This window comes from Lithobates pipiens, unplaced genomic scaffold (assembly GCF_037356315.1).
Source record: "Lithobates pipiens isolate NorthernLeopardFrog02 unplaced genomic scaffold, aLitPip1_a1.2 Scaffold_27, whole genome shotgun sequence".
Taxonomy (NCBI): domain Eukaryota; kingdom Metazoa; phylum Chordata; class Amphibia; order Anura; family Ranidae; genus Lithobates; species Lithobates pipiens.
This window is the reverse complement of record NW_027507788.1, coordinates 189,835,374-189,863,172: the sequence shown is the minus strand read 5'-3', so window position 1 is coordinate 189,863,172 and position 27,799 is coordinate 189,835,374. Positions and strand designations below refer to the sequence as shown.

At 42.9% G+C, this 27,799-nt stretch overlaps 1 long non-coding RNA gene across 1 annotated transcript; it reads right to left on the bottom strand.

Moving 5' to 3' along the window:
• Positions 1-219: 219 nt before the first annotated feature.
• Positions 220-25,560, bottom strand: LOC143934435 (uncharacterized). The gene is made up of 3 exons (XR_013263262.1): positions 25,426-25,560; positions 7,907-8,000; positions 220-3,689 (listed from the first exon to the last, which is right to left on the bottom strand). It is a non-coding gene; the product is annotated as an uncharacterized LOC143934435 (long non-coding RNA).
• Positions 25,561-27,799: the final 2,239 nt, after the last annotated feature.

The following is a 27,799-nucleotide window of genomic DNA, read 5'->3' as shown; positions in this document are numbered from 1 at the left end:
TGCCTTTGTTTATACTTTTAAGCTAAACTAGGCAAACAATATACAGCTGGCAAAGGATTTGTAATTATGTTCAGCCAGTCTTGTGTTTCTAGCACCCGTGTCAGATAGCACAACCAGATTTTGGACCTCAATCCAATTTAAATTAAGACTATGACATCCTGAAAGCTTCTAATTTTTGAATAGTGTATTGCAGTTGATATATGTAATTATAGCACTCAGTAGATTAAATCATTTTTATTTCACATGCCTTAATTCATATTTATACAGTTTACCTGTAGACCAAGTGTTTTAGAAAAAGAAACAGTGACAGGTGTTGGGACAAGCTATAACACTGACAAGTGTATAATGATTTATTAAAGCGGAACTTCACCCAAAGGGGGAAGCTCTGCTTATGTTGGCAGGTATGTTGGCAGGTACCCGCTCCCACTTCTGGTCAGAAGCACCACAGAGATGTCCTCTTCCATCAGAGGTCCCAGAAGATTGCAGGACCATTCACAAAGCGCAGCTCCACGCATGTAGGCGCAGCTCACACCAGAAGGCTTCACTGCCAGTTTCCCTTTCCTAAGATGCCGGCACCTGCACCCAAAGACAATTGAAGAATCGGCTCGGGTGAGAACATCGCTGGATCCCTGGACAGGTAAGTGTTCTTATATTAAAGGTCAGCAGCTACAGTTTTTGTAGCTGCTGACTTAATTTTATTTTTTTGGGGGGAGACTGGAGCACCTCTTTCAGTTGCTGCCACTGTTCAAATAGTGTTATAATTTGTACAATTCTGTCACTGCCACGTCTGCTGGTCAACTTTGTCGGAATGTAAATGTATATACAAAATAAATAAGGAAAAGGAATGAATATACCAAATACTATCATTAAATGTATCACACAGTATTTTTCTCACTTTCGTTGTCCTTTAAGCAACACAACCTTGCCCAGCCTGTGTTTAGACAATTAACGATCACACTGACAAAGTTCATCCCATGCTCTTCCATCATGTAACCAGGTTCTTGACAGTACTATACAAAGCATATAGTCCAAATTGGTGCAGATAGTTGACCCTCCCATGCTGATTCTCTCTCTTCCATCATCAATGTAGCTGTGCAGAAGTCTTCAGGAGCCTATTATCATGAAAGATTCTGGTCTCTATGCTAGCTGTATGTAAAAGTAAATGTTGAACTAATACTGTCTAACATTTAAACATTTGTCTGAAGTTCAGCTTTAAAGTGATTCTAAAGGAATAAATTAAAAAAAGTAAAAATAAATAACAAACATGTTATGTTTGCCTGCTCTGTGTAATGGTTTTGCACAGAGCCGCCCCAATCCTCTTCTTTTTGGTTCCCCCGCTAGCGCTTCTGGCTCCTCCCCCTGCTGAGTGGCCACACTAGCAAGCCTCTTCCTATGGGGGTGCTTGAGCAGGCTTGCTCCCGAGCCACGCTCCTGTGAATGGACGTTGTCCATTCACACACACACAAAGCACAGCACAGCTCGGCCCCCTCTCTCTCCTCATTAGCTCACTGGCTCTGATTGACAGCAGCAGAGAGAACTGAGAGAACTGCTGCTCTCATGTACATCGCTGGATCGAGATGGGTCCCAGGTAAGTAAAAGGGGGAGGGGGGGTGATGTTTTTTTCATTGTTGTACCTTAGTGCATTCTATGATGATTCTATTCTACAAAACCTTCTGCCTTTAGAACCTAATTTGACTGGAGTTGGTCGTTAATATTTTTTATTACACTGAAATAACTCGTGGCCTAAAAAAAGAGAGAAAGCTTACATGCGTTTGATCTAAAAAACAAAACAAAAAAACCCCTAAAAAAACGCTTATACAGGCGTTCAGTGTTTTTTTTTTTTTTTTTTTTAAACACATGATCCGAGCTTTTGAGCACATAAACGCGTACGTATGCCCATGAATGTATTCCAATACCCAGAATAAATGAATATTGTGACAATTATAATGCATTTACGCTCAAACACTGTAGGTGCATAAATGCACGGAAATACGTGCATAAAGGGGCATAAATGTGCACACGTATTGTAACATTAGAGGTGGTTTTTTATGCTAAATTCTGGCAAAAAAAATGCTACTTATTTTCATAAACCCGTGTGCATGAGGTTTTATAAGCATCATTTCTGTGTGATAAAAAATATTCATATACACTATATTGCCGAAAGTATTGTGAAGCCTGCCTTTATACGCACATGAACTTTAATGACATCCCAGTCTTAGCCCTTGTACACACGGTCGGACATTCCGACTAAAAATTTCTGATCGGACCGTGTTGTCGGATAATCACACTGTGTGTGGGCTCCATCGGACTGTTTCCGTCGGAATATCCAACGGCTACTAGCCTGAACGTAGTCCCGTTGTAACGAAATAACGTCTTTACGTTACCTACGATCGGATTTTCCGACAACTTTGTCCGACCGTGTGTATGTAACACAAGTTTTGGACAAAATCTGTCGGACAAAATCCGACGGATTTTGTTGTCGGAATGTCCAACCGTGTGTACAAGGGCTTAGTCTGTAGGGTTCAATATTGAGTTGACCCATCCTTTGCATGATCTATGGATGAGTGAGTTTGGGGTGGAGGAACTTGACTGGCCTGCACAGAGTGCTGACCTCAGCCTGATAGAACACCTTTGCGATGAATTAGAGTGGAGATTGCGACCCAGGCCTTCTCATCCACATCAGTGCCTGATCTCACAAATACGCTTCTGGAAGAATGGTCAAATATTCCCATAGACACACTCCTAAACCTTGTGGACGGCCTTCCCAGAAGTGTTGAAGCAGTTATAGCTGCAAAGGGTGGGCCAACTTCATATTGAACCCTACTGACTAAGACTTGGATGCCATTAAAGTGCCATTAAAGTTCATGTGATTGTAAAGGCAGGTGTCCCAATACTTTTGACAATATAGTGTATCTCATCCCATTAATAAACCTGTTTGACCCACAAACATCTGGGGTCATGGAGTCGGCACATTGAAATTGATTTTCCAATTAGCACTTTCAGTTGTGGCTGTTTTATGAGCGTTTTTACCCAACTTCACACACCGCTCCTGGTGTGGTTTATCCAAACAGCTGCTTTCTGGTCTCCCATAGGACTTTTACACATTGATCCCAGGGATATCCAGTCCCAGCCCCCTGGTGCCGGACTTTTTATTGTTGTTACATTAAAATTGATTACTGGGGCAAATCATTGATCCAGCCGGTTAGTAGGGTCTCGCAGGTCCCAGCATTCCTTCTTCTCCTCTGACCTCTAGAAGCTCCATAGGGCTCAGCTTTACATCAATATGGGCCCTCGTGCCCTCTAGAACTCCTCTGCAGCAGCACGGGATGCCCAGGAGGGATGTGGGTGGGAAACTTTCCATGCTGTCATTTTTTTAACAGGATTAGAGGTAACTTAAAGTGTATGCCTGACATCGCCCTTCAAATTTATATCCACTTAATAAGCATAACCACAAATAATTACCTGCAGGCTGACTGTCCTCCTAATACTCACAATGACATCCTGGTCTTGGCAGCAGCATGATTTTCTCAGCTTAAAAATGTGTCGAACTTCTAGGGCGGTATATTTGCTGATTGCTACTTCAATGGTCACAACAACCAGCTAAGACACTGCCAAAGAAACACTCACAGACAGCAAACAAGTGTTGGATCTCTTCCCGCCGTGTTGTTCTCTTTTCCGGAGAGTCACCCCTACAAAGAAGGAAAATACGCAATGCTTTTGACCTCTATCAAGGAGCCAGAAAATGAATCACTTCCAATTGCGGTTTACAAGTGGCGCCTTATGGGCTGATCACTGTTAAAAAATGGTAGTTTCAGAGGATAAAAAAAAAAACACAAAAAAAAATAAGAGAAACATTCTAATAAATCTTTGTGGTTTTTGTGCCAAGCATATAAAAATATTTAAATCAACTCTGAAAAATATATATGATTATATATAAAAAAAAAAAAAAAATTAAGATAATTAATTCAAGAGGAGGGCCGTTTAAAAAAAAAAAAAAAATTTAAGTCAGCAGCTGCAAACACTGCAGCTGCTGACTTAATAAGCCGACTTACCTGTCCAGGGCGCCCGCGATGTTGGCCGCCCGAGGCCGACCCGTCCCTCTGCTCTCGGCGCCGCCATGCTTTCTAAGGGAAACAGGCAGTAGAGCCTTGCGGCTTCACTGCCCGTTTCCTACTGCGCATGCGCGAGTCGCACAGCGCTTTGTGAATGGGACGTGCTGTGTTCTGGGAAACACAGTTCCCAGAACACAGCGCGACCCATTACCTAGAAGACAACGCAACGAGGAGAGAAGACAGAAGATCTCCGCGGAGGAGGAAGAGGCAGATTAGGATTATGTGCCTAGCAACAGGCATTTCTGGTAAGTAAAAAAAAAAATTTTTTCATTTTTTTTTTTAGATTTTTTTTCTAATTTTTAATGTATTTTTTTTTTTTTCAGGGTGGCCCTCCACTTTAATGTAGCCAAATTAAACTTAGAACGGGATTTACCAGGAACTATGATAAGACATTTGTCCAAAAGGTAAAAAAAAGTTTGACGCTGGGAACAATTTTCAGTTCCAGTGACCTAAAATGCTTCAAGAAATGTCAATCACTATTTACACAGTCAGGATACTGAACTATTATCTTTATAGTGATCCCTCCACACATTACACTACAGGACACTAGACAGGTTCACAGACATGGCCTTCATGAATGATGGTACCATTTTCTTTCCAGCAACCACAGTCAGTGTCAATGTGGGAAACCCTCACATAGAGCTATTGTGTTCTCTCGGCAGGTGGCATGGGGAGCCGTCCCTGCTGGGAGAAAAAATGTGATTTTTGCTAGCAGCTATAGCTGCTGGCAATAAGCACATTCAAAATCTGACAGGCTGGTTGTGCCCAGGTTGATTGATCAATCAGCTTAGGTACAATTAGCCTGCCCATACGTGGTTTAATTCTCAGCTGGTCCCTGCTGAACCGTCTATGGATGGCTTAATATTTATAGCGTGAGGATGGGGAATAGTTGCATGCATGTAAGCCCCCCCTAGCATCCCTTAGCTTAATTTGTTTGGGTTGAGAATCCATCGGGTTAGACAGATGTTCTTTTTTGGATCACTTTTCTTTACATGAAATAAGATGGCACATGAGTGCTCCTTCTATTTGCTGTGTAGCCAGAAGTATAAAATAAATTAGCATTTTTGTATAAATAGTTTGTGAAATGTATCCCATCAAGGGATTTTCCATGACTTCCTTTCCTATAGACACAACAGGAAGTGAACAGAAATCTCTCCAAAGTGAGATAAATCTCCTTTGTCACTTGAAGCAATGTCCTCATATATCCCCTTCTATCTGTAGTTTAAAACTCAAAATTTTGGATTTCCCATGACTATCATCCAGTCACAATGGTCACTAGGACAAACATGTGGGAACATATGGTTTACTACGCATAAGCCTAATATGCGTTAATGAACAATCTGAATTGCCATTTATTAGACTGGTACCCTAACATACATGTCGGTTGTAGTGAGGGACCTTAACAAAAAAGGGTCATGTTCTATTTTTTGTCTGTTGACAAGTGTTGGCAGTCCATTCATTTAACCACTTCAATAGCGGGCACTTTTACCCCCTTCCTGCCCATACTAATTTTCGGTGCTGTCGCAATATGAATGACAATTGCGTGATTATGCAACGCTGTACCTTAACTAATTCAACTTTTATAATTTTGTTCATACAAATAGTGCTTTCTTTTAGTGGTATTTAATCACCGCTGGGTTTATTTTTGCTAAATAAATGAAAAAAAGACTGAAAATAATAATTTTTTTCTTTGTTTCTGTTATATGTTTTAGTAAATAAATAATTGTTCTTCATAAATTTAGCCCAAAATGTATTTTGCTACATTTCTTTGGTGAAAATAATCCATGTCAGTGTAAGTGTGAAAGTTATAGGAGTCCGCAAACTATGGTATATATCTGAAAATTGATCAATCCTTAGGTACTGATGGCCCATCTCATTTCTTGAGACCCTAAAATGCCAAGACAGTAGAAATACCTACCAAATGACCCCTTTTTGGAAAGTAGACAGTCTAAGGCAGTGATGGCGAACCTTGGCACCCCAGATGTTTTGGAACTACATTTCCCATGATGCTCCACTACACTGCAGAGTACATAAGCATCATGGGAAATGTAGTTCCAAAACATCTGGGGTGCCAAGGTTTGCCATCACTGGTCTAAGGTATTTAGTAAGAGACATGGCGGATTTTTAGAAGTTGTAATTTTTGGTCATAATTTTATTTTATTTTATTTTTTTACATACTATCACCAGTGCAGTACAGCGTCATCATATAACTGGTGTGGTGGTGATCAGGGACACTGAGTGGTGACAGTATGAAAAAAATAAAAGTGATAATTAAAAAAAAAAAAAAGAAACATTTTTGTTTATTTTTTACTATTTTTTTGAACACACTATGACAAGATCAATATAATGTTACCAGAGTAACATTTTATTACTCTGGGGAAATGATCACGATTTATTTAATTTTTAAAAAAAAAGATTGTTTGCTTATAACAGTGAATTACATTGCTATAAGCAAGCATTCTACTGAATGAAACTGAATTATTTAGTCTGTTTTGTTTTGATTAGCTGTGATTGGTCAAAGATAATCATATGGTACAGATGGGCTGTGATTGGCCCTGTCTGGACCATGTGATCAAACTGACCAATCACAGTTAGCAACACAATTGTACACAATGAATGACACGAAAGGAAGCCATCCATTATGTAAATGTCAGGGCTGGCTTAGCCCTTCCTCCTCTGGGCTGGCCGCTCAGCTGTCGGCTAATTGCCAGCTCTCTTCTCTCTCCACAGTTACCAGCTGTTCCCAACGATGCTCGTCTGACCTCCCTATTTAAAGCCTTCCAGCTCATTTCTCCATTGTCTTCACGTTGGTCACTTTACAAGGAACCATCTCCTGCTTTTTGTTTCAAGACTGGCTTGCTGTCATCCCTCCTGGCTTATTATCCTGCTTGCAGTTGCTCTCCTAGGATCCCTGACTTCAGGCCTGGCTGATTACCCGATCTGGTTAATGAACTTTGGACTGGCTGACTACCCGATCTGGCTACTGGACTCTGGCTATACTTGACTATGCTTTTTCTATTTACCTTTTTCTTTTTATTATTAACAAACAAGTGTGATTTGATTGTACTTCTGTCTCGGTCTGTTTCATGGTTCCTGACAGTAAAACTGCCATGTGACCAACTGTGATTTATCACCGTGGTCACATGGTATCGGCACCGAGCCAGTACTCTGCTCAGTCATCGGCTGTGTCCCACGAACACACGGCCGGTGACAGATGGCGCTGCTGCGTGGCACCATGATTGAGGTTTCCTGAGAGGTGGTCATATGACGTTTACTAATGATAAGAAAGTGGGTAAGCTGGGTACACACTGCAAGTTTTTCTTTGTTCAACCCAGAAGCCTAAACGAAAAAAACAAAACAGAACATCATACCAAAAGAAACAACGTTTGTGTGGCAATCTCCCTTGCTGTGCTATTGAATTCTGACAGGGGGACCCCCGCCAGAATACACTGATCAGGATGCTGGGTTTTTCAGCATGTCCCTTAAACAAAACCTTGTCTTTAGATCGGCTTCTGTCAGACAGACTGCTGTGCACACTGACTGGTTCCTGCTGAACTGGCTGATTTTCAGAAAGTGTGTACCCAGCTTTAGACATTAACACAGGACATAACTGATGGAAAATTGTGAAGGGATCTGACACAACAGGAGTTCTAACACCTCATCGCTTTATCCAAAACCTAAGTATGGCCTTTAGATACACTTTGATAACCTAAGATAAGGAATAGTATACACGACTCAATATTTGTTAGATTACTATTATTAACAATTTAGTTATTTTGGACCCCTCTACTTACCTTGTATGCTACAGTTTTACACTTTACATTACTATTAACAAGCAGTCAGATTCTGCATCACTCTTGTCCTTTTCAGGTTGCATGGTGACAATATCTGTGGAAACATACAGACAAGCCGTTATCGCTTTGATGAATGGGAAGTTTGACTGACAAACTACCGACAAAAACAAACAACGGGCTCTTCAGCTTCTGGTAGCTAAAATGATCATGTTGGAGTTTTTAGTCCCCCATAATCAGAGACAGAGCGTATAATATGAATTTCAACATCGCTAAGCATATTCCTACAGGAAAGGGGTGGTAGTGAGATCAGGAACATAATTGGGACAATGACACACTTAATAGAAGTTTCCACACCTAGGCCGTACATGTCACCCTGACAAATGCATTACCGAATACCTCCCTTCCTTTATTTATACTCATTCTGATGAATCATGAATGCTATTGTATTAAATATTTTAGGCAACTTGACAAAAGAAACCAGCTATTCTAAAAATGCAATACACCTCTATAAAGATATGCTAAAGGTGAACGCCACTTGAAACTGGTATTTTAGTTCTGGCTAAGCATTGGCGGAATAAATCGCCCACTTACTTCCTTTATGCAAAAGGACACCAAAAGTTGTCATTGCAGCTGCATTCCAAATTGTTTTTACTAAATATCTTTAATGTAACATTTGAAGAAAAAAAGCAGAGCAACAAAACATTGCGGGTTTCATTCACATAATTTACAATGGGATGAACTGGGCGACATTGCCCAGCACAGACTCAATGTAAAGGCAAGGTAATCTGCCTTGTCTCCTATGGTGTCAGTTCACATCACTGGGTTTTGCGGTGGTGTGAGCTTGAAAAAAAGAACCGCATGCAGTATCTTCTTGCAGTGCAGAGGCCTGCAGCATATTCCACTGCAGCCCAACACCGCTGCCTGAACGGAACTTAACGGAATAGCACTTGTGACAATTAACCCCCCTGACGGTATTCCCGAGTCTGACTCGGGGTGGATTTTTCATACCAAAAGCGGTATCCCCGAGTCAGACTCGGGACTGCATCGCTGGATCCAGGAGGAGGTTTACTTACCCTCTCCCTCGGATCCAGCGTTGTCTACCCGCTGTACGAGCGAGCCGTGTCTCGCTCGATGCATTACATCGCCGATCTCCGTGCCCTGCGAGCGTTGCGACGCACGGGCACGGAGATCGGCGCCAAATTCAAAAAGTGAAACAAACAGTAAACATACAGTATAATGTAATCTTACAGATTACATTGCTGTATGTAAATATTTCACATCCCCGTTGTCCCTAGTGGTCTGCCCAGTGTCCTGCATGCAGTTTTATATAATAAAAACTGTTCTTTATGCCTGGAAACTGGAGATTGTCCATAGCAACCAAAACTGTCACTGTGCATCAAAAATGATTTTAGACCAGCTAGAAAACAGCGATAATAAATTAGAATCACTCGCAGAATTGAGCGATAGCGATTTGTGGGGAGATCCGTCATCAAATACTGAAAAGTAATGACAGTGACAATTCTGCAACTGAGCAAATTTCAGTGTTTTTGATTTGATAAAATTATTGAATAATTTTTATTATTGTTATATTATTATTTGGTACAATTATTTATAGTTATTTATTATATTATAATTTATGATTTCATTTTTCAAACTTTATCATACCCGGGATGTCTGCTAGACTCTGGTTTGGACAGATTTAAGAGAGTTATTCCTAAGAATTACAGGACTACAATATAAAACGCCAAATTTTCATGCAAAATAATTGTACCGCTTTTAGCACCTAAAATCCGAAATAATTGTACCGCCAGGGAGGTTAATAAAGTTCTACTGAAAAAAAAAAAAGTGTGATGTGCCTCGTTTCTTCCCAATGTACACCAGCAGCTGTGCGTTCAGCATGTCCGTAGAAAAAACCCCAGGCAAAAATTAAAATACTCCAGAGAAGTAGGTATATCTAATTCATCTTATCTGTCAATTTTGTTCAGCCAGCTTTGTTATCAAGAGAACCTCGTCTGCTAGACAGGTCAGTAAAGCAGTACAGCTTGCTGATTCTCTGCTGACTGGGCAATAACAGAGCCTCAAGATATTGATGAAGACATCACTAAGGCCGGATTTGCCCCCAGGTGACATAGCTTGAAGCCTAAGGTACTACTGCCACTGAGGGCAGAAAGGTACATGCCATGTGCCACTCCAAAGACATGCAGGTAGGTTAATTGGCTTCTGTCCAAAATTGGCCCTAGTATATGAATGGGGACCTAGGACTGTGGGCTCCTTGAGGGTAGGGACTGATGTGAGAGTGTAATGTACAGGGATAGGGACAATTGTAAACACTCACTCAGGTTGAACTGGATGGACTGGTGTCTTTATTCAACTAACGATGTAATTATGTAACTATGTCAAGTACCCTGAATCCTGCAGGGTTATATGTGAAAAAAAAAGTTTGCTCCACTGGTAAAGACCGCTTCTACTTCATAGAATTGTAAGTGCTGCCAGTCATTCACATACATTTTCTCCATATGCTTAGTGGGGTTTGGCAGAGCCACGCAAGCTCCACAATGGCAGAATTTTTTTTATTTAGTGGAACATAAGCTCAGACAACGGCTAATAAACAGAAACAATAGTCTCAATTCACAAAGCTAACACATCAGGATAATTCATTTAAAAAAAGGGAGAGTTGGTTTCAGTTGCGTTAATGAGATTTGAAAATGACAGTGACATGGCTAAAATAAAGATACTTAACCTTGTGTTAAAGTTTTGTAAATTATCCCCAAAGCATCTAATAGCCCCCATTTAGTGGCTGAAATCTGAACCGTGGGTTTGCCTAGAAGGACCACCCAGCTAAGCTGGAGACAATGTAAAAATGTATTGAGCTGGGTAGAAAACTATCAGCCAAGCAGTGCCTGTATCCATTCAGATGAAGTCACCGTTTGGTAGTTCCATTGTTTCGAAGTAGTCATGGGTGCTCCAGCTCCTCAATACAATAGCCAGGAGTGAAGATTTCTCCATTCTCCCTATTAGCCATGGGCTGAATATAAGAATATCATGTAGCGTATTATAGCCCTTTCTCTACTACTGTCATACAAAAAATAGTTCCTGAATCCGCAATCATGTAATCATGCACAGTGCTTCTACCAGTAGTAAAGATCAGCTATCTAATAATGCTGTCTGCGCCCACCGCCTCCCCCTGTCTTGATATCATCATGCTGCTGCTGGAGTTGAGGACCTAGCCAATAGACAGCCAATGGTACAATGCCATAACTTCAGCTAGCAAAGTGGGTGTCCAGAGAAATCTGTTTCACTCTGCAGTCCAGGAAAGAAAAGACTTGTGACCCGACACTTCACATGACCACAGATTCAGAAGGCATTTGGGTCTTTTAGATTTTTTTGGGGGTGATTAGCTAGACAGTGATCTGGGTATTGTTTTTTTGTGGCGGGGAAACTTCCATAGACTGGACTTAAGCTACCTGTAGATGGATAAAAAAAAAAAAAAAACGAACCGGTTCCCCATCTACAAAATTGAGGTGGATGAATGAAACAAATTGGCTACATGTGCTGATTGCGTAGAAATTTTCCAACATTGCCATTCCAGAGAAGCTTATCTCTAGAGGGAACGGCCAATGATGGATCAAAATTAGGCGGATCAAATTTCGATCCATCTATGACCTGCTTTAACTTAAGCTCCAGGCAAAGAGTTAAACACATAGATAAAATACATGTATAGGAACTGTTTTACCTGCCAAAAGATTTATATTTCTGTCCATGCAGTCTCTGCAAGTTTTTAGGGGCTGCTAGCGGGAAATCCTCATTGGTATAATATTAGTGTTTTTAACAAAAATTCTGGAGCAACTGAAAGTAGCAGATGAACTTAAAAGATGATAGAATACTTGACCGTTTCTCTCACAATGAAAAATGACTGATTAAACATAAAACAGATTTGTCTATACACTGCTCTACCATTGTTTGCTGCTCTAAAATATCTGCTTTTGGATATCAAAGAAAGAAAAACAGCTAATCTCGTTCAAGAAAAATACAACTTGTACAGATCCAGAATCAATCGGTAATTCAGCAGGATCAACCACATGTCTGCACAATCCTTCCGACAGTCAATATCTTTATAAATAGAACATGAGCAGTTCTGACAGCTAAATAAAATATGAGCAGATTGTGAAGACTTGTCAGTCACTAGGTACGAGCGCACAAGTCTTTTCATTGATTGCAGTCAATCTTTAATATAGCTTGCTTATAGTACTTACTATACGACTTGCTGTACTCAAACATACCTTAAAGGTCACATATAAACCACTAAAGGGGTGGCATGTTAAACTGATGACAGATAACAGAGTATTTGATACATCCTGCTTTTTATTGAAAACCACAATGCGATAGGTCCTCTCTGAGCTGATTTTTACTGAACCTTTTAACACAGGAGAGAATAGGAAACATTCTGAAGCAAACAAGCCTGCAGGATTTTGGGAGGTAGTCCTCTTGCCTGCAACTGCAACACAAGCATCTGAAGCATTAAGAAGTCTGTTGTGAGTCCTTGGGTCATTGCCACTGATTTACTAAAGGGGTAGAGAACAAAATGAATGTTCACTGAATGTAAAGTTATGGCTAGAATAGGGAATGGTAAACACCAAAATTGTTGCTAGACTTTGGCACCAAGAGCACATGCCTCACGTCTTCTACTGAGTGCCCTAGATCTCCTTTAGGATATAGAGATGATGCATTCTATGCAGTAAAAAGTTTGGAATGTTGTAAAATGTATCTATCTTTAGTCAGTTAATTAAATATTTAATCATCACAATGTGATATTTCAATTATTGTTATTAAGGTAAAGAGATTATAATTAGGGCTGTTACTGATTAAAATTTTCACGTTCGATTAATCAATTTTTTAATCGATGAATCAACTAATTTCGATTAATTATAACACACATACAGATCCAACTACTTTTAGCTGATCTCCTTGCATTGCAACTCTGCATTAGTCAGTAGTAAATGTGGTATACACTATATACAATTACCCAACACAGGTTAGTTTCCACAATCCATGACTTAACTTGACAGTTCACACAAATATGTTTTAAATTCAAACTGTAGCACTGACGTAAGTAATTTTTTTTCCCACAGTAGCGTGACAATCCCTCCACCTCCGGTCTAACTAATCACTCTCACCTTATGGCATGGACCCCTGTGCAAACAGGTGGTCATGCGAGCTGGTATCAAAAGGGTTAACACGGACCATAAACTTCTCTCACATCTCTTTAGATCTCAGCAAGGACGGCAGGTCATGGGTAGAAAGAAAAGATCTAAGTGCTCACCGCTTAAGTATTATGCCCCATACACAAAGTCGGAAATTCAGACAGAAAAAGTCCGATTGGATTATGTTGTCAGAAAATCCGATAGTGTGGGCTCTGTCTTTTCTGTCAGAATTTACGACCGAAAAAGTTTGAGAGCTGGATCTAAAATTTTCCGACAGCAAAATCCGATCAGACTTTTTCCAATCGTGTGTAGAGAATTCCGACGCACAAAGTGCCCACCATGCTCAGAAAAAAATTGGAGATGAAAGATTTTGGCTACTGGCCTCTACATAGTCCCGTTGTACGTTTTGTACGTCACCTCGTTCCAAACGATCAGATTTTCTGACAAATTTTTGCGACCGTGTGTATGCAAGACAAGTTTCGGCCAAAATCCGTCAGAAAAAATCAGACGGATTTTGTGGTCGGAATGTCCTACCGTGTGTATGGGGTATAAGATTTAATTTTTGTGTTCAAACACAAACTACTCACATAAAGATGATAAAAACACAGCATGTAAAGCTGACAATCGTGTTAGTTCCATAGGGCAGCGGCGGGTGACGTCATGCATAGCTCCTCCCCCGTATGCGTTACGTTAAATCAGAACTTCAACATCACCGGACTCCTCCCCCTTCCCTTCGTTAGCAGACGGAGGCACTTGGGGAAGGAGGGAGGAGTCTGGTGACGTCGATGTCTGTGACGTCACCAGATCTCCAAAGGAAATCTCTGAAAACCCGGAAGCCGGCGGAGAGGTGAGTACCAAAAATTAACAATTAATCGAGGAATTCATCTTTAATTTCCACAGCCCTACTTATAAATGATCATCATGCAAACATTGTACAAAGTTTGCATTGGCTGAACATACATGTTGTGCCAGTGGAGAGGAAAGAGGAAGCAGTGCAGGTGCGGGACTTTATGGAGGTAAAAATAGCAAACAGCTAGGATAATCCACTCTGGCCATTGATTCTTGGCTCGGTCGTTAGGTACATTAGGCAAATGTTCCCCCACTGAATTTTTAAAGCACCGTCTGCATGTAAACTGATATGACTCACAATGCAATGTCAGAAAATCAGCAAACCTCTGTGTGAAAGTATAACAAGTGGACACTGGCACAAAATATATTCTGGTTTAGAAGAACAGTTCATTTGTGTTTTAACTGCTCCATCATCTTCAAAACAATGGGAAAACTTGTTAAAGGATAGAGATCTAAATGGCTTTGTTATAGAGACATTTTTTTATTAACCACTTTCAGCCCCGGACCATTTTGCTGGCTTAAGACCAGACCACTTTTTGGGATTCGGCACTGCGTCGCTTTAACTGACAATTGCGCGGTCGTGCAACGTGGCTCCCAAACAATTTACTTCCTTTTTCCCACAAATAGAGCTTTCTTTTGGTGGTATTTGATCACCCTTGCGGTTTTTATTTCTTGCGCTATAAACAAAAATAGAGCGACAATTTTTTAAAAAACGCATTATTTTTTACTTTTTGTTATAATAAATATTACCCAAAAATATATAAAAAAATGTTTCCCCTCAGTTTAGGCCGATATGTATTCTTCTACATATTTTTGGTAAAAAAATTAGCAATAAACGATTGATTGGTTTGCGCAAAAGTTATAGCGTTTACAAAATAGGGGATAGTTTTATGGCATTTTTATTAATAATTTTTATTTTTCACTAGTAATGGCGGCGATCAGCGATTTTTATTGTGACTGCAACATTATGGCAGACACATCGGACATTTTTGACACATTTTTGGGACCATTGTCATTTATACAGCAATCAGTGCTATACAAATGCAGTGATTCCTGTGTAAATGACACTGGCAGTGAAGGGGTTAACCAGGGGGTGGCAGTGTAGGGGTTAAGTGTTCCTAGGGGCGTGTCACTAACTGTGGGGGGCCGGGCTTTGTGTTAGTGAACACTGATCTCTGCTCCAATCACATGGAGCAGAGATCAGCGTTACTTGTTGCTAGGCAGAATAGGGACTTACGGGGGTCCCGACCGGCACGCGAGCGCCCCACCGGCGGCGCGCACGCGATGGCAGGGAGGCATATAAAAATGGACGTAGCTGTACGCCAATATGCCTGCCCCTGCCATTCTGCCGACGTCCATGGCGTGAGCTGGCCAGGAACTGGTTAAACTGGAGTTTTCCTTTTCCAATGTGACCTTGAACTAAGAATGCAGATCAGGAGCACCGACTTCACTCTGACTTGGTGAGCTGCATTCTTGTTGTAGATCAGTGGAGACTCAGAAGCAGTGAAACCAAGGACAACCACACAACTGGCATTATCACCTAGCTTCTATGTTGCGATTGCTTATAAATGTAGCATCAATGTATTTTTCACAAATCCTTATTTTGTTCTTTTTTATATATTTTGACAGATATTCTCAATTTGTTACCCTTGGCTAGAAAACCCTACTTTTCTTCTTGTTTTGCTTTTATAATTTACAGGAAGGTTTTTCTTTAACTTTTTTTTGTAGTCTATATACCATACTGACTATAGTTCCTCTTTCATTAGCATACCACAGTCCACCAGTCACTGAGCAGGTATACAACAGGTACATAAGTAAAGTGATGTGCACAGAGAGTTTACAGGGTTAAAAAGCATAATTTTCAAATCAAGGGATTGGTCATAAATCAAAATAACTATACGGGAAGCCTTAAAGTGGATGTAAACTCATATACCCAGTGAAGTGAACAGCCTCAGATGATACATATGGATGAAACAAATCGCCCTACATTCGTTTTACATGTATATCTGCTGTCTTTATCACATCATGTTAGAAGTTTTCTTCCCGTTTCAGCAGTGGGAGGGGAGCCTAGGCATACACTGTGTGACAGCTGATTGGAGGAAAGCCCCCCCCCCCCTTCACATAGACAGGAGAACGAAGAAACTTGCAGAGCTGTGGTGTGAACAGACAGGCTCTCTGCTAATCTATTCATTGCACCCCTCCCCAACACAAATTTCCAGCTGCTTTTATCTCCTGTGTTGGAGTGCTAGTCAGAGGTTATCATGCTAATAACAGAGGAACGTAGCAGCAGAAAGATGCAGGACTAAGGGCTTTGGAGAAAGATAAGTAAACACTACAGATATATGTGCCCGGGTCAAATTTCATGAATGGGGTTTACATCCACTTTAATGGAGGTTGACATTTTCTTAAGATCTGTTTTGTAAACTACAATATTCCTGGATAGGTTTAGCTTCACTGATCTGAAATATATAGCTTGGATGTCAGAGAATAGCATTCCTTCATGTAGTGAGTATACAGGGTGTAGAAAAGAACTGTTCTCTAACACTCTCCTGGCTGGGGTAGACTCTCCATTCAAGCCAGGTCAGCATTTAGTTTAGAACTTACTGTAGTTGGCTGTGCCAACCATACAATTTATGTCACTGGGAATGAGAAGTAGAGAGTAGGGGGCCAGGGTCAGCATACAAGTGTGGAACAACAGTGATCAAATCAGACCTGCCAAACCACCCTTTTCCCTGAACAGAGACTAACCTAATCTGCAAGCATCCACAGACATAGGATCATCATACAACCTAGCTAAAAATGTGATCTTATGTCTATGTTTTTGCCAGGGTCGCAGTCATTTTTAATACCTTGATGACTTTTTTCATTATATAAATAGGGCCTATGGACATTAAAGTGAACCTTCACCCCCTGAGCCACATGTGCACAGATGCGCTGAAAGGCTTTGTCTGGCCTTCAGTACCTGGCAAAGAATGAGATGAAAACTTCAGAACATGGCGCAAATCGGGAGGTACAGATCTTTGTGTTTGGTGTGCATAGACCAGACATAATTTGCTGTACCTTTCTAATCACACCATGTTTGCAATTTGCCACAGAGCTCTGCCAGGTTCCGAAAAAGGGGAGAGAGCTTCAGCACATCTGGACCATCAAAGATGGCGTCACTAATAGGGGGGGCAGGGCCAGCAGTAAAGTGACTGAAGTTCCCTTAGTAGATGTAACTTATTCTCTTGAATCTCATCAGTTTAAACAGGTTATTGTACTTTCATAAAAAAATTTTAATAAATCAATCTTCTTAAAACTGCAGCTTTCATTGGTGATCCTACCATGAAGGTTCATGCTCAATCACTTCCTGTTATAACATCACCCAATTGCTCTCTGCATTGTCATCCTATCACATTGGTGGTGGTGGTGGTGATTATACAAGCCCTCACTGATGTGGTGCAAACATGTTCCACAGTTGTCGCCATTGGCAAAGCATCCCTTGAGCCGTCGTTGGAATGCATGTGTGTAGACAGAAAGTGGCTGCCAAAATGCCAAAGGAGATCATCAGGATTGAGATACAAGAAAGGATAAAAAAAAAAAACAAAGCGAAAAGAGAATTTTCCTAAAGAAAAATAAAGCAATTAATTAGGAGACTCAGTGTTTTGGAAAAATAAAAGCCATCCACTTTAAATTAACGCCAAGGCCGCGTACACACGGGCGGACTGTTCGCCCAACTTTGTCCGCTGAACAGTGTTTCAGCGGACAGTCCGCTCGTGTGTGGGCTTCAACGGACAGTTTCAGCGGACTGTCTGATGAACAAAGTCTTACGGAATTTCCGTAAAACTGTCCGCTGAAACTTGGTTTGAGCGGACAGTCCGCCCGTGTGTGTGCCAGTCCGCTGTAATTTCGAAATGAGCGAACTGTTCCCGCCCGGAGAAAAGTCCGCTCATTTCGAGCGCGTCTCCAGGTAGGCGGGGCCCGCGAAGGAGACGTTGCGGGCCCCACCGCCTGGAATGGACTTAAAGGGGAACCCCAACGCCGAAAAAAATCGGCGTGGGGGTCCCCCCAAAGTCCACAACAGACCCTTGTCCAAGCACGCTACCCGGCCGGCCAGGAAAGGGGGCGAGCGAGCGCGCCCCCCCCTCCTGAGCTCCTGAGCCGTACCAGGCCGCGTGCCCTCAACATGGAGGGTGCCTTGGGGAAGTGTTGATGAGGACAAGGGCCTCTTCCCGACAACCCTGGCCGTTGGTTGTCGGGGTCTGCGGGCGGGGGGCTTATCGGAATCCGGGAGCCCCCTTTAATAAGGGGGCCCCCGGATACCGGCCCCCCACCCTATGTGAATGAGTATGGGGTACAATGTACCCCTACCCATTCACCTGTGAAAAAAAGTACAAAAAAAAAACACAACACAGGGTTAAAATATTTTATTGCACAGCTCCGGGGGTCTTCCGTCTTCGGGGGTCTTCTCGCCGTACTCCTCCGCTATCTTCTTGTAGCTCTTTTGCTAGCGGAGGAGTCCGGCTTTCTTCCTCGCCGCCGGCCTCTTCTCCCGACTTCGGGGGTCTTGTCCCCCTCTTCGGTTCTTCTGCCGGGCCACCGCGCCTTCTTATAGCTCTTTTAGAGGCGGTGGCCCGGTCTTCTGTCGCCGCCTTCCGTTCTTCTGCCGGGCCACCGCGCCTTCTTATAGCTCTTTTAGAGGCGGTGGCCCGGTCTTCTGTCGCCGCTGTCGCCGCCATTGCCGCCTTCCGTTCTTCTTCTTCTTCTTCTCCAGGAGATGTTGACACGACGCTCTCTCCGGCCGGAATGCCAGAGCCGCGCTGCGCTGCCACTTATATAGTGACAATGGGGCGGTGTCCCATGGTATATGTCACATGGGTTGGTCACATGGTGACCCCGCCCCCTTACGATGTCATAGTCCCCATGTGACATCAACCCATGTGACCAACCCATGTGACATATACCATGTGACACCGCCCCATTGTCACTATATAAGTGGCCGCGCAGCGCGGCTCTGGCATTCCGGCCGGAGAGAGCGTCGTGTCAACATCTCCTGGAGAAGAAGAAGAAGAAGAACAAGAAGAAGAACGGAAGGCGGCGACAGCGACAGCGGCGACAGAAGACAGGGCCACCGCCTCTAAAAGAGCTATAAGAAGGCGCGGTGGCCCGGCAGAAGAACGGAAGGCGGCGACAGAAGACCGGGCCACCGCCTCTAAAAGAGCTATAAGAAGGCGCGGTGGCCCGGCAGAAGAACCGAAGAGGGGGACAAGACCCCCGAAGTCGGGAGAAGAGGCCGGCGGCGGGGAGGAAGAAAGCCTGACTCCTCCGCTAGCAAAAGAGCTACAAGAAGATAGCGGAGGAGTCCGGCGAGAAGACCCCCGAAGACGGAAGACCCCCGGAGCTGTGCAATAAAATATTTTAACCCTGTGTTGTGTTTTTTTTTTGTACTTTTTTTCACAGGTGAATGGGTAGGGGTACATTGTACCCCATACTCATTCACATAGGGTGGGGGGCCGGTATCCGGGGGCCCCCTTCTTAAAGGGGGCTCCCGGATTCCGATAAGCCCCCCGCCCGCAGACCCCGACAACCAACGGCCAGGGTTGTCGGGAAGAGGCCCTTGTCCTCATCAACATGGGGACAAGGTGCTTTGGGGTGGGGGGGCCGCGCGGCCCCCCTTCCCCAAGGCACCCCCCATGTTGAGGGCACGCGGCCTGGTATGGCTCAGGAGGGGGGGCGCTCGCTCGCCCCCCCTTTCCTGGCCGGCCGGTTAGCGTGCTCGGACAAGGGTCTGTTGTGGACTTTGGGGGGACCCCCACGCTGATTTTTTTCGGCGTTGGGGTTCCCCTTTAAGTCCATTCCAGGCGGCGGGGCCCGCGACGTCTCCGTCGCGGGCCCCGCCTACCTTGGCACGCGCTCGAAATGAGCGGACTTTCCTCCGCATGTGTGGGCGAGTCCGTTCATTTCAAAAGTTGCGCGGACTTAGTACGACAAACTTAGTCTGCCGTATTAGTCCGCTCAAAAAGTGCCGTGTGTGGGCAAGTTCGTTCATTCAAAAGTTTGAGCGGACTGTCTGACGAACTTAGTTTGGGCAGACAGTCCGCCCGTGTGTACGCCGCCCAAGAAACTGAATATATGTTGTAACACTCAATGCAAAAATATTAAAAAAAGAAATTTCAGAGCAGGGGTGGCCTGTCCATTAAGGGTGCTGGGGCACCTCCATCCATGCTATACAGTATGGACGGATGAATCCTGATTTGATTGTTGGCATTCCAGAAAAAAAAAAAACTTATATCCTTTTCCTGGGGGGTTAAGAGGGTGAACAAGAGTGGATTATTCACTCCCTGGAGTAAAGGAGGGTTGGGGACTCCAGACTTTCAAAAGTATTATGCAGCACAGTTGGCCCAGTTAGCCAGTTTTCACTCTACTCAGCCCCATCCTATCTGGATACAGGTGGAGGCCTATGCATGTCTGGAACTGTCGATTTCTCATATCCTTTGGTTACCACCTAAGTAACGGTCCCCAATTTTATGCCCAGCATTCTCCTTCTCTTTGAATACTTGGGATAGGTTAACAAAATCATAAATTTAAATCCCAGCATACCCCGCTGGCAACTATTCTTAGAAATGGGAACTTCACCCCAGGCCTCACCCACAGAACATTTGATTGGCGGACCAATAAAGGTTTGCTGCGTATAGCTGACTTTTGTGATCATATGGGAATATTGACCAGAAAGGTTTTCATAGAGAAACATCAAATACCGGTTTCAGAGTACTTCCGTAATACACATTTTTTAAGTACTATATCAGGGAATTCTAATATAGTAACTATGTCCTCTATGGAATACTTGTGTCAGAAGTTTGATAAAATCTGAGGACATATCTCTGAAATTTATACTATTTTGACTAACTCCCGTTAAGCAGGGCTACATGGAAAAATGGGAGGTGGACCTCCAGGAAACGATTGAGCTGGATGAATGGCATACTATAGCCCAAGGGGCCTCGAGGTCACTCAAATACTTCTATTATAGAAGCAAATTAAAAAGTTCTTCTGAGGTGGTACATGATTCCAGCCAGGCTGGCAACCTATTTCCTGGCAGCATCTCCTTTGTATTTCTGTGGATGCGGACAGGAGGGAACGATGTACCACGTGTGGTGGCAATGCCCTAAGGTAAGGGGTTATTGGATTAAGGTGTATAATTTAATTTACACTCTCACCCAAGGAAACCTTGTCAAATCTGAGACAGGCACTGCTGGGCTGTAAGGTGCAGACTGCGTCAATATCCCAGAGATGTCTCACAGCATTTATATTTATATCGGCAAAAATGATTATCCTACGAACTTGGAAATCGGCTGTCTTGCTATTCGAACTGCTCCAGCACAAACTTTCCTGGATTATAATTAATGAGCGCATGAGAGCGATCTTGAATAATAAAATATGGATGTTTGAGAAAGTCTGGGACCCATGGGTCAAGTATCTGACTGGAGATTCTCAATCTATACCTGATTAGAGCAGCTTCAGGATGGTGGGATTCGGAGCACAAGGTCATTCCCTACGTTGCTGTTCAACCTTTCTTCTTATTTTCGGTCTTTGTTGTAGTCTTACGAGGGTCTTCTGGCCCTTTCCCTATAAACCCTCAACAGTGATTATTCCCTTAGGCCGCGTACACACGCGCGGACTGTTCGCCCAACTTTGTCCGTCCAACAGTTTCGGCAAACAGTCCGCTCAAAATTAGCATGGACGGACATGCCCACACACGACGAACGAACAGTTTGCTGAAACCGTGCGCGATGACGTGAACGGCACGTACGACGGGACGAAAAATACGACGTCCTATACACTGCATTATAACTTTCGGCGTGTAAATCCTTTCTGAGCATGCGCGCAACTTTGTTTGACGAACAAGCCTACACACGAGCGGACTGTTCGCTGAAACAAGGTTTCAGCGGACAGTTTTTCGGAAATTCCGAAAAACCTTGTCCGTCAAACTGTCCGCTGAAACTGTCCGCTGAAAGCCCACACACGAGCGGACTGTCCGCCCAAACACTGTTCAGCGGACAAAGTTGGGCGAACAGTCCGCCCGTGTGTACGCGGCCTTAGTGTGAAATATGGTTTCAAGGCGAGGAGGGATGTGGTTTCCTCTTTATGATGGTGTTGACCACTTTTACTGATGCATACAGTAGATACTAAGTGCATCTGCAATCTACTAAGAGTTATGAGCTGACTTTTAATGTGAAATTGCAATATGTAGAAGCCCTATCTTTAATTGTATATGGAGACTGAGGTGCATTTTGTTAATGTCACATTTGGTGTACTAAACTAGTTTTGGGGCTACCCCATAAAGACACTGATAGTACAATCTATATCGACAGTAAAGATCTATACTTGGAAGAACACAAACTTTAGGTGTATTTTGATGCTTAAAAATGTTTGGCTATCCACCCATTTAGTATATATTTTATACTGTAAGTGTTCTTTCTAAACATTTTTTTGTATTCTCTTTTGTGAAAAACTTTAATAAAAACATTGAAACAAAATCTCAAATTGAGATTATTATGTGGCTGATAGAATTTAGTGGGAGCTGGAGTTGGAGTTGAGCAGTAACTGTTCAATCTGGAATAATCTACCTTGCGCCTTTGATTTTCATATTGAAGGATCTCAGGAAGTAGGGTACCAACAGGGCCACCTACCACTCAAATTTCAGTCTGCGGGAAAAAACACAGATAAATGTAATTTTTACAGTTTACATCAAACTGGTATTTTTAAATCCTCACCTTCCTCCAATTTATGTGGCTTTCACGGGTATAAATAAGGTGCATGTTACTAAAAGAGTATGAAAGTAAAGTAAAAGGTTAACCATAAAGGCCAATATACAAAGCTTTAAAGCAATGATGACGATCGCAGTTTGAGTCATGTGACTTACATTTCCAAAGCTCATTGGAGTAAGCTAAATTTAATTGTCATCTTTTTGGAAATCAGAATTTTTATTCAGGTGCTCTAGCTTTGTGAATTGAACCTAGTGAGTGGAAAGCAGATAATAGAGGTACCTGCATGTACTAAAGGTAGCTTGAGCATCCTGGGAGCCACCAAACCCTGAATACTCATAATGAAAAGCTTGATACTTGTGTTTAATGTTGGATTGCTCCATGTTTCCTGTACAATGCATAACATTTTGGGGGTAGTAGGGGTATGTGGAAAAAGTCCTACATTGAATTGCCATTTGTATATTTAGTATTTCAGATTTTGAGAAAGGGGCCCTGGTGTTAATTTTGGACCAGACCCCCCCCCTCTTAAAGTTGGATGGTCATCCCTTTACTGTTCCACTTATTACTGCCCTGCACTGGACTTACAATTAGGCAAGTGCATGGAGAAATATGTAGGTAGGTAGTGGGTACTGCTGCCCCAGCAGGAATTTAAGGGTTAACTGAACTCCCAGGCTTTTCTTGTTAGCTTTTCTTGGGTCCGATCCTTGGTCCAGTGTGCTATAAAAGGGATGAGGACCGGGATCCTGAAAGCCCTGAAGGGGAAGTCACGCACACTTGGAGAGGAATGCTCTGTCTGGTTCCATTGCTGGGGCCTGAATGGCCGAAGCTGGAGGTAAATTCCAGATTTGGACTCGGCCAACATTGGACTTTGCTTAAACAGGAATGCTGGGGAAGCTACAAGCCTGTAGTAGGGACTAGGAATGTTAGGGAATGTCCACACTTTATCTTGGACTATCCACTGTCATTGTCATCATGTTAATTTATTCTTCAAGTAAAGCTTCGGAAACTTTGCATGGTCTGAAGTTTCTAAAAGGGTGCAAAGTAAGTAACTGGCACATATAGTCTACAGCTTGGGTCACTAAAGCATATTTGGGTATGAAAACATCAGTACATGAGTTAATACAGTGTGAGGAGACAAGTGGTTACCAAGGGTAACAAAGGTTTCTCTAGCAGCCTGTCATTAAGCGTGTACATGCGGCAGGTGTGATAGCCTCTTGCAGCGAGTAAGATGTTGTTGGCACTAAGCGTAAGATTTATGTGAAGTGAAATGCGCGCATTGAGTCTCCGCTAGGTGCACAGCAGGACCCCATACTATTACTGGAAGTAAAGTAGCAGAGATACGCTAGATAGGTGGAAAGGGCAAGGGCTCTGCATGTCCCTCCTAAATACACAAGTGACCGAGGTAACGTTTAGTACATCAAGAGAGTTTACTAGAATTTGTTCATGTTGGGTATCTGTCCAGGTCGTGAGTGTGGCTCAAGTAAAGGTACCTCAATGTGTACAGCAGTGACCCTGTACAGTGCATAGCATAGCCCAGAAGACCCCACCCTGGGGTATGCCTCTCATGTGACCCTTGCTTGGCACCCAACAAGGAGGGAAACATGGAAGACGCGATAACCATCCCAGCACCCTACCCTTACAAGGGTCACTGAGCACTACGCTTGCCATGAATGCTTTGATGAGATGGATACAGCACCTCTCTGATTGCTATGCTTTCCTTTGTTGTAAATACACAGCAGTGCAGTAAAGGGGTCATTGTAGCATAGACACACCAGCATGGCCCCCCACCTCTTAAACAAGGATCTTGTCATAGTCCCCATTGCTGTACCCCAGGCTCCTGACATACGGTCCCCCAGAGCACTCATGAAGATTTTAGAGGTATGTTAGTACCTACTTCCCACCCATTTGGTTATATATTGCAATATGTAATCAGATAATAACTTTTAGAATCTCTTAGCAAGATACAAATCTCTAATGAAACACTGTCTGTCTCTTCTTAAAAAAACAGTAATATGGGTAGGTACCCCTGTGTGCACCAATAGACATAACAGTAAAAGGAACTAATAGAAAGGCTTATATCTAAGTCTTCTTGTGAGAAACTAGGACACATTTACTTTACAAGATCACTATTCGCTTTCATGCTGATCATTTTATTATATGATCACTAGTCAAATAATATCTAAATATGAAATGTCAGTTTAAACATTCACTACATTGCAATCTCTATAACTGAATGAAGATCTTACCTAGCCTTGGTTAACTTTACCAACTAAAACAAATCCACCAGATCTCATAAAGAATTTAGAAGACACTCATTAGAAGTAGGCATCCATACAACAAATAGGTAAGGTGTACAAAAATCTGTTGACACAATTTTGTCTTAGATACAGTAGATATGACACAATTTACTCCAATATGGGCCATAATGGCAGAAACTTTTGCATGTGGTCTTCTGAACCACCCCTGAATTGTGCTGTTCTCTTGATAACAGATGCTTATATTGATCAGATCTCTAATATTGTATTTGCCTTTGGCTAACTGGTTACTTGACTTAAGGGACAAATGTTTTTTAATATACACATATATATATATATATATATATATATATATATATATATATATACACACACACACACACACACACACACACACATATATATATATATATATATGTACACACACACTATATATGAGCAACATTCATACAATATGTTGGAGAGTACATTACCCAAGTCAACAAGTTCTTTCCAAGATACGAACGTATTTCCTCCTGATCTGATCTCGCCTGCTGTTCTTGTACTGGCAGACACTGGAGGCTGACTCTAGCTCAGTGATCTTACATATGACCTCATTGTATATATCCATACAGGCATGTCACCGAGCCTTAGACCACACCTGTGTGCAAACCTTCCACCCACAGGTAAAATCAGCTCCATTGAGTCATTAGTAAACCGAAAGGGAGGAGCTGTGGCTTATCAGCAGGTGCAGAGCGATGGATGCTCCATAAAACAAAGTGACAAACAGATTACAGTCAGCTGGGAATTTTCTACCCGCATTCCTAAGCTGCCATGATGGCAAAGCCTCATTCATTTGTGTGACCTATAACAACTCCCTATCAGCTGGCGACAAATATTTGTTGTTGTTCTCCTTTCGGTATACGCTATTGCACAACAGGTTTTACCAAAAGGAGGTGACAGTCCTGTCAAATCTATGTTTGTTTTGGCTTTAAGGATTTAATTTTGTTTTCAAGTGACAAGATATACATTTATTCAAGGACTGATATACAGTGCATTTGGTAAGACTTCTCCAGCTACAAATTACTACGAGTATTAAAGCAGAGCTAAAGTTCTTCTATGATACACTGCAAGCAGGCAGGCACTTTATTGCATTGTCTCTTCTGGATTAAAACATACCTACCTGCCTGCTCACAGGCAGGTAGGTATGATCAACGATTGTCGGACTGTAGATCAGCGCTTGCCGGACTGTTCAGACGCAGGGTCATAAACATACAGATAAAGTCTGGGTCATCCGTCTCCCTGCCCATCATTGTGTTATTATACCCCCACCTCAAGAGTTGGTGTGCTCCTTCCTGTGGTAGCTAGAAGACATGCAAGATGGGCCACGGTGATGGTCGAACCACAACGCAATCTGGAAACCAAAGGTAAATTGATGCTTGCCAGAACTCTCTGTTGTATGGCAGGAACAAGTGTTGGTGCAACTGGTTAATTTGGGGTCCATACCGATCCAAGTGCCCACAGACTTGGCCGTTGCAGATTTGTATACAGTACCCAAAGCTACATTACTGATCCTTGTCCTGTGGTGGAGGCCGCCTGTGCTGCTTTGCGGCTCTACCTGATTCAGCTGAGACCCATCTCCTGAAATTGTTAACACAACTTGCACTTCCGGTGCAGGTGATGACCCTGGAACAAAGCAACAAGCTCCACCAACTAGTTTGCAGACATTTGATGGTATCCTCTGAAAGCCCTAAAGACTACAGCTGTACTAATGTTTTGGATCATTCCATCCACACTGGAGACACAGCTCCTGTTCAGGAAAGGTATCGTAATATACCCCCCGACTCTTGGTCAAGAGATCAAAGACCTATTATGCGGAATGCTGCAAGGGGGGGTGATGCAAGAGAGTCATAGTCCCGGGGCTGCACCCATAGTTCTTGTGCAGAAAAAGGATGGAAACTTGCGTTTTTGTGTGGACTATCGCAGATTGAATGCCTGTACCCATCGGGATGCTTACCCCCTGTCCTGGGTCAAAGAATTCCTGATAGCCTTGGGACAGGCCCAGTACTTCTCTATGCTAGATTTGGCCGGCGGATATTGGCAGGTTCCAGTAAAAGAGGAAGATCGTGAAAAAAAAGGACTTTATCAACCCTCTGGGACTATACAAGTTTAATCGGATGCCCTTTGGCCTGACTAATGCCCCCAGTACGTTCCAAAGGCTAATGGAACGTTACTTGTTAGTGGTAGTCTGGGCCATCACCAAAAAGTTTGCTGAGTACTTAGTAAGTGGTCACGTGGACATATATACTGACAACAATCCTGTTGCTTATTTAGAGACTGCTTAGCTGGGGGTCTTAGAGCAACGTTGGGTGGCACGACTGGCCCGGTTCAACTATACCATTCACTACAAGCCAGGACACTCCAATGGTAATGCTGATGATCTCTCCTGATTTCCCCTTGATGGGCCTCAGGATGATCTACATCAACAAATCGGAGAGGATGAGGTTGTTCCCTCAGCAACCCATCGGAAGAGCAACTGGCTTCAATGGCTCTGCAGAGCAGCCAAGTTCCGCCAAGAGGGCCAGAGATTCATACTCCGAGAGTGGCTGCAACTCCAGTGGAAAGACCCTGACATTGATCAGCTCATGGGATATTGGGACAAAAAACAGAAACCAGATTCTCGAGAGTGAAGGCGGCTCTTGCCAACGCTATGGCAGACGTTAAAGCAGTGGGATAGGCTGGAAAAATATAATGGACTATTATACCAAAAGGAACGGGTTCCAGGGGAGCCATGAGTTATTCTTCAACCGATTATCCGTCAATCAGAGGCCTTAGAGGATTGTCAAGTCTTTCACCATATTGGAGGAC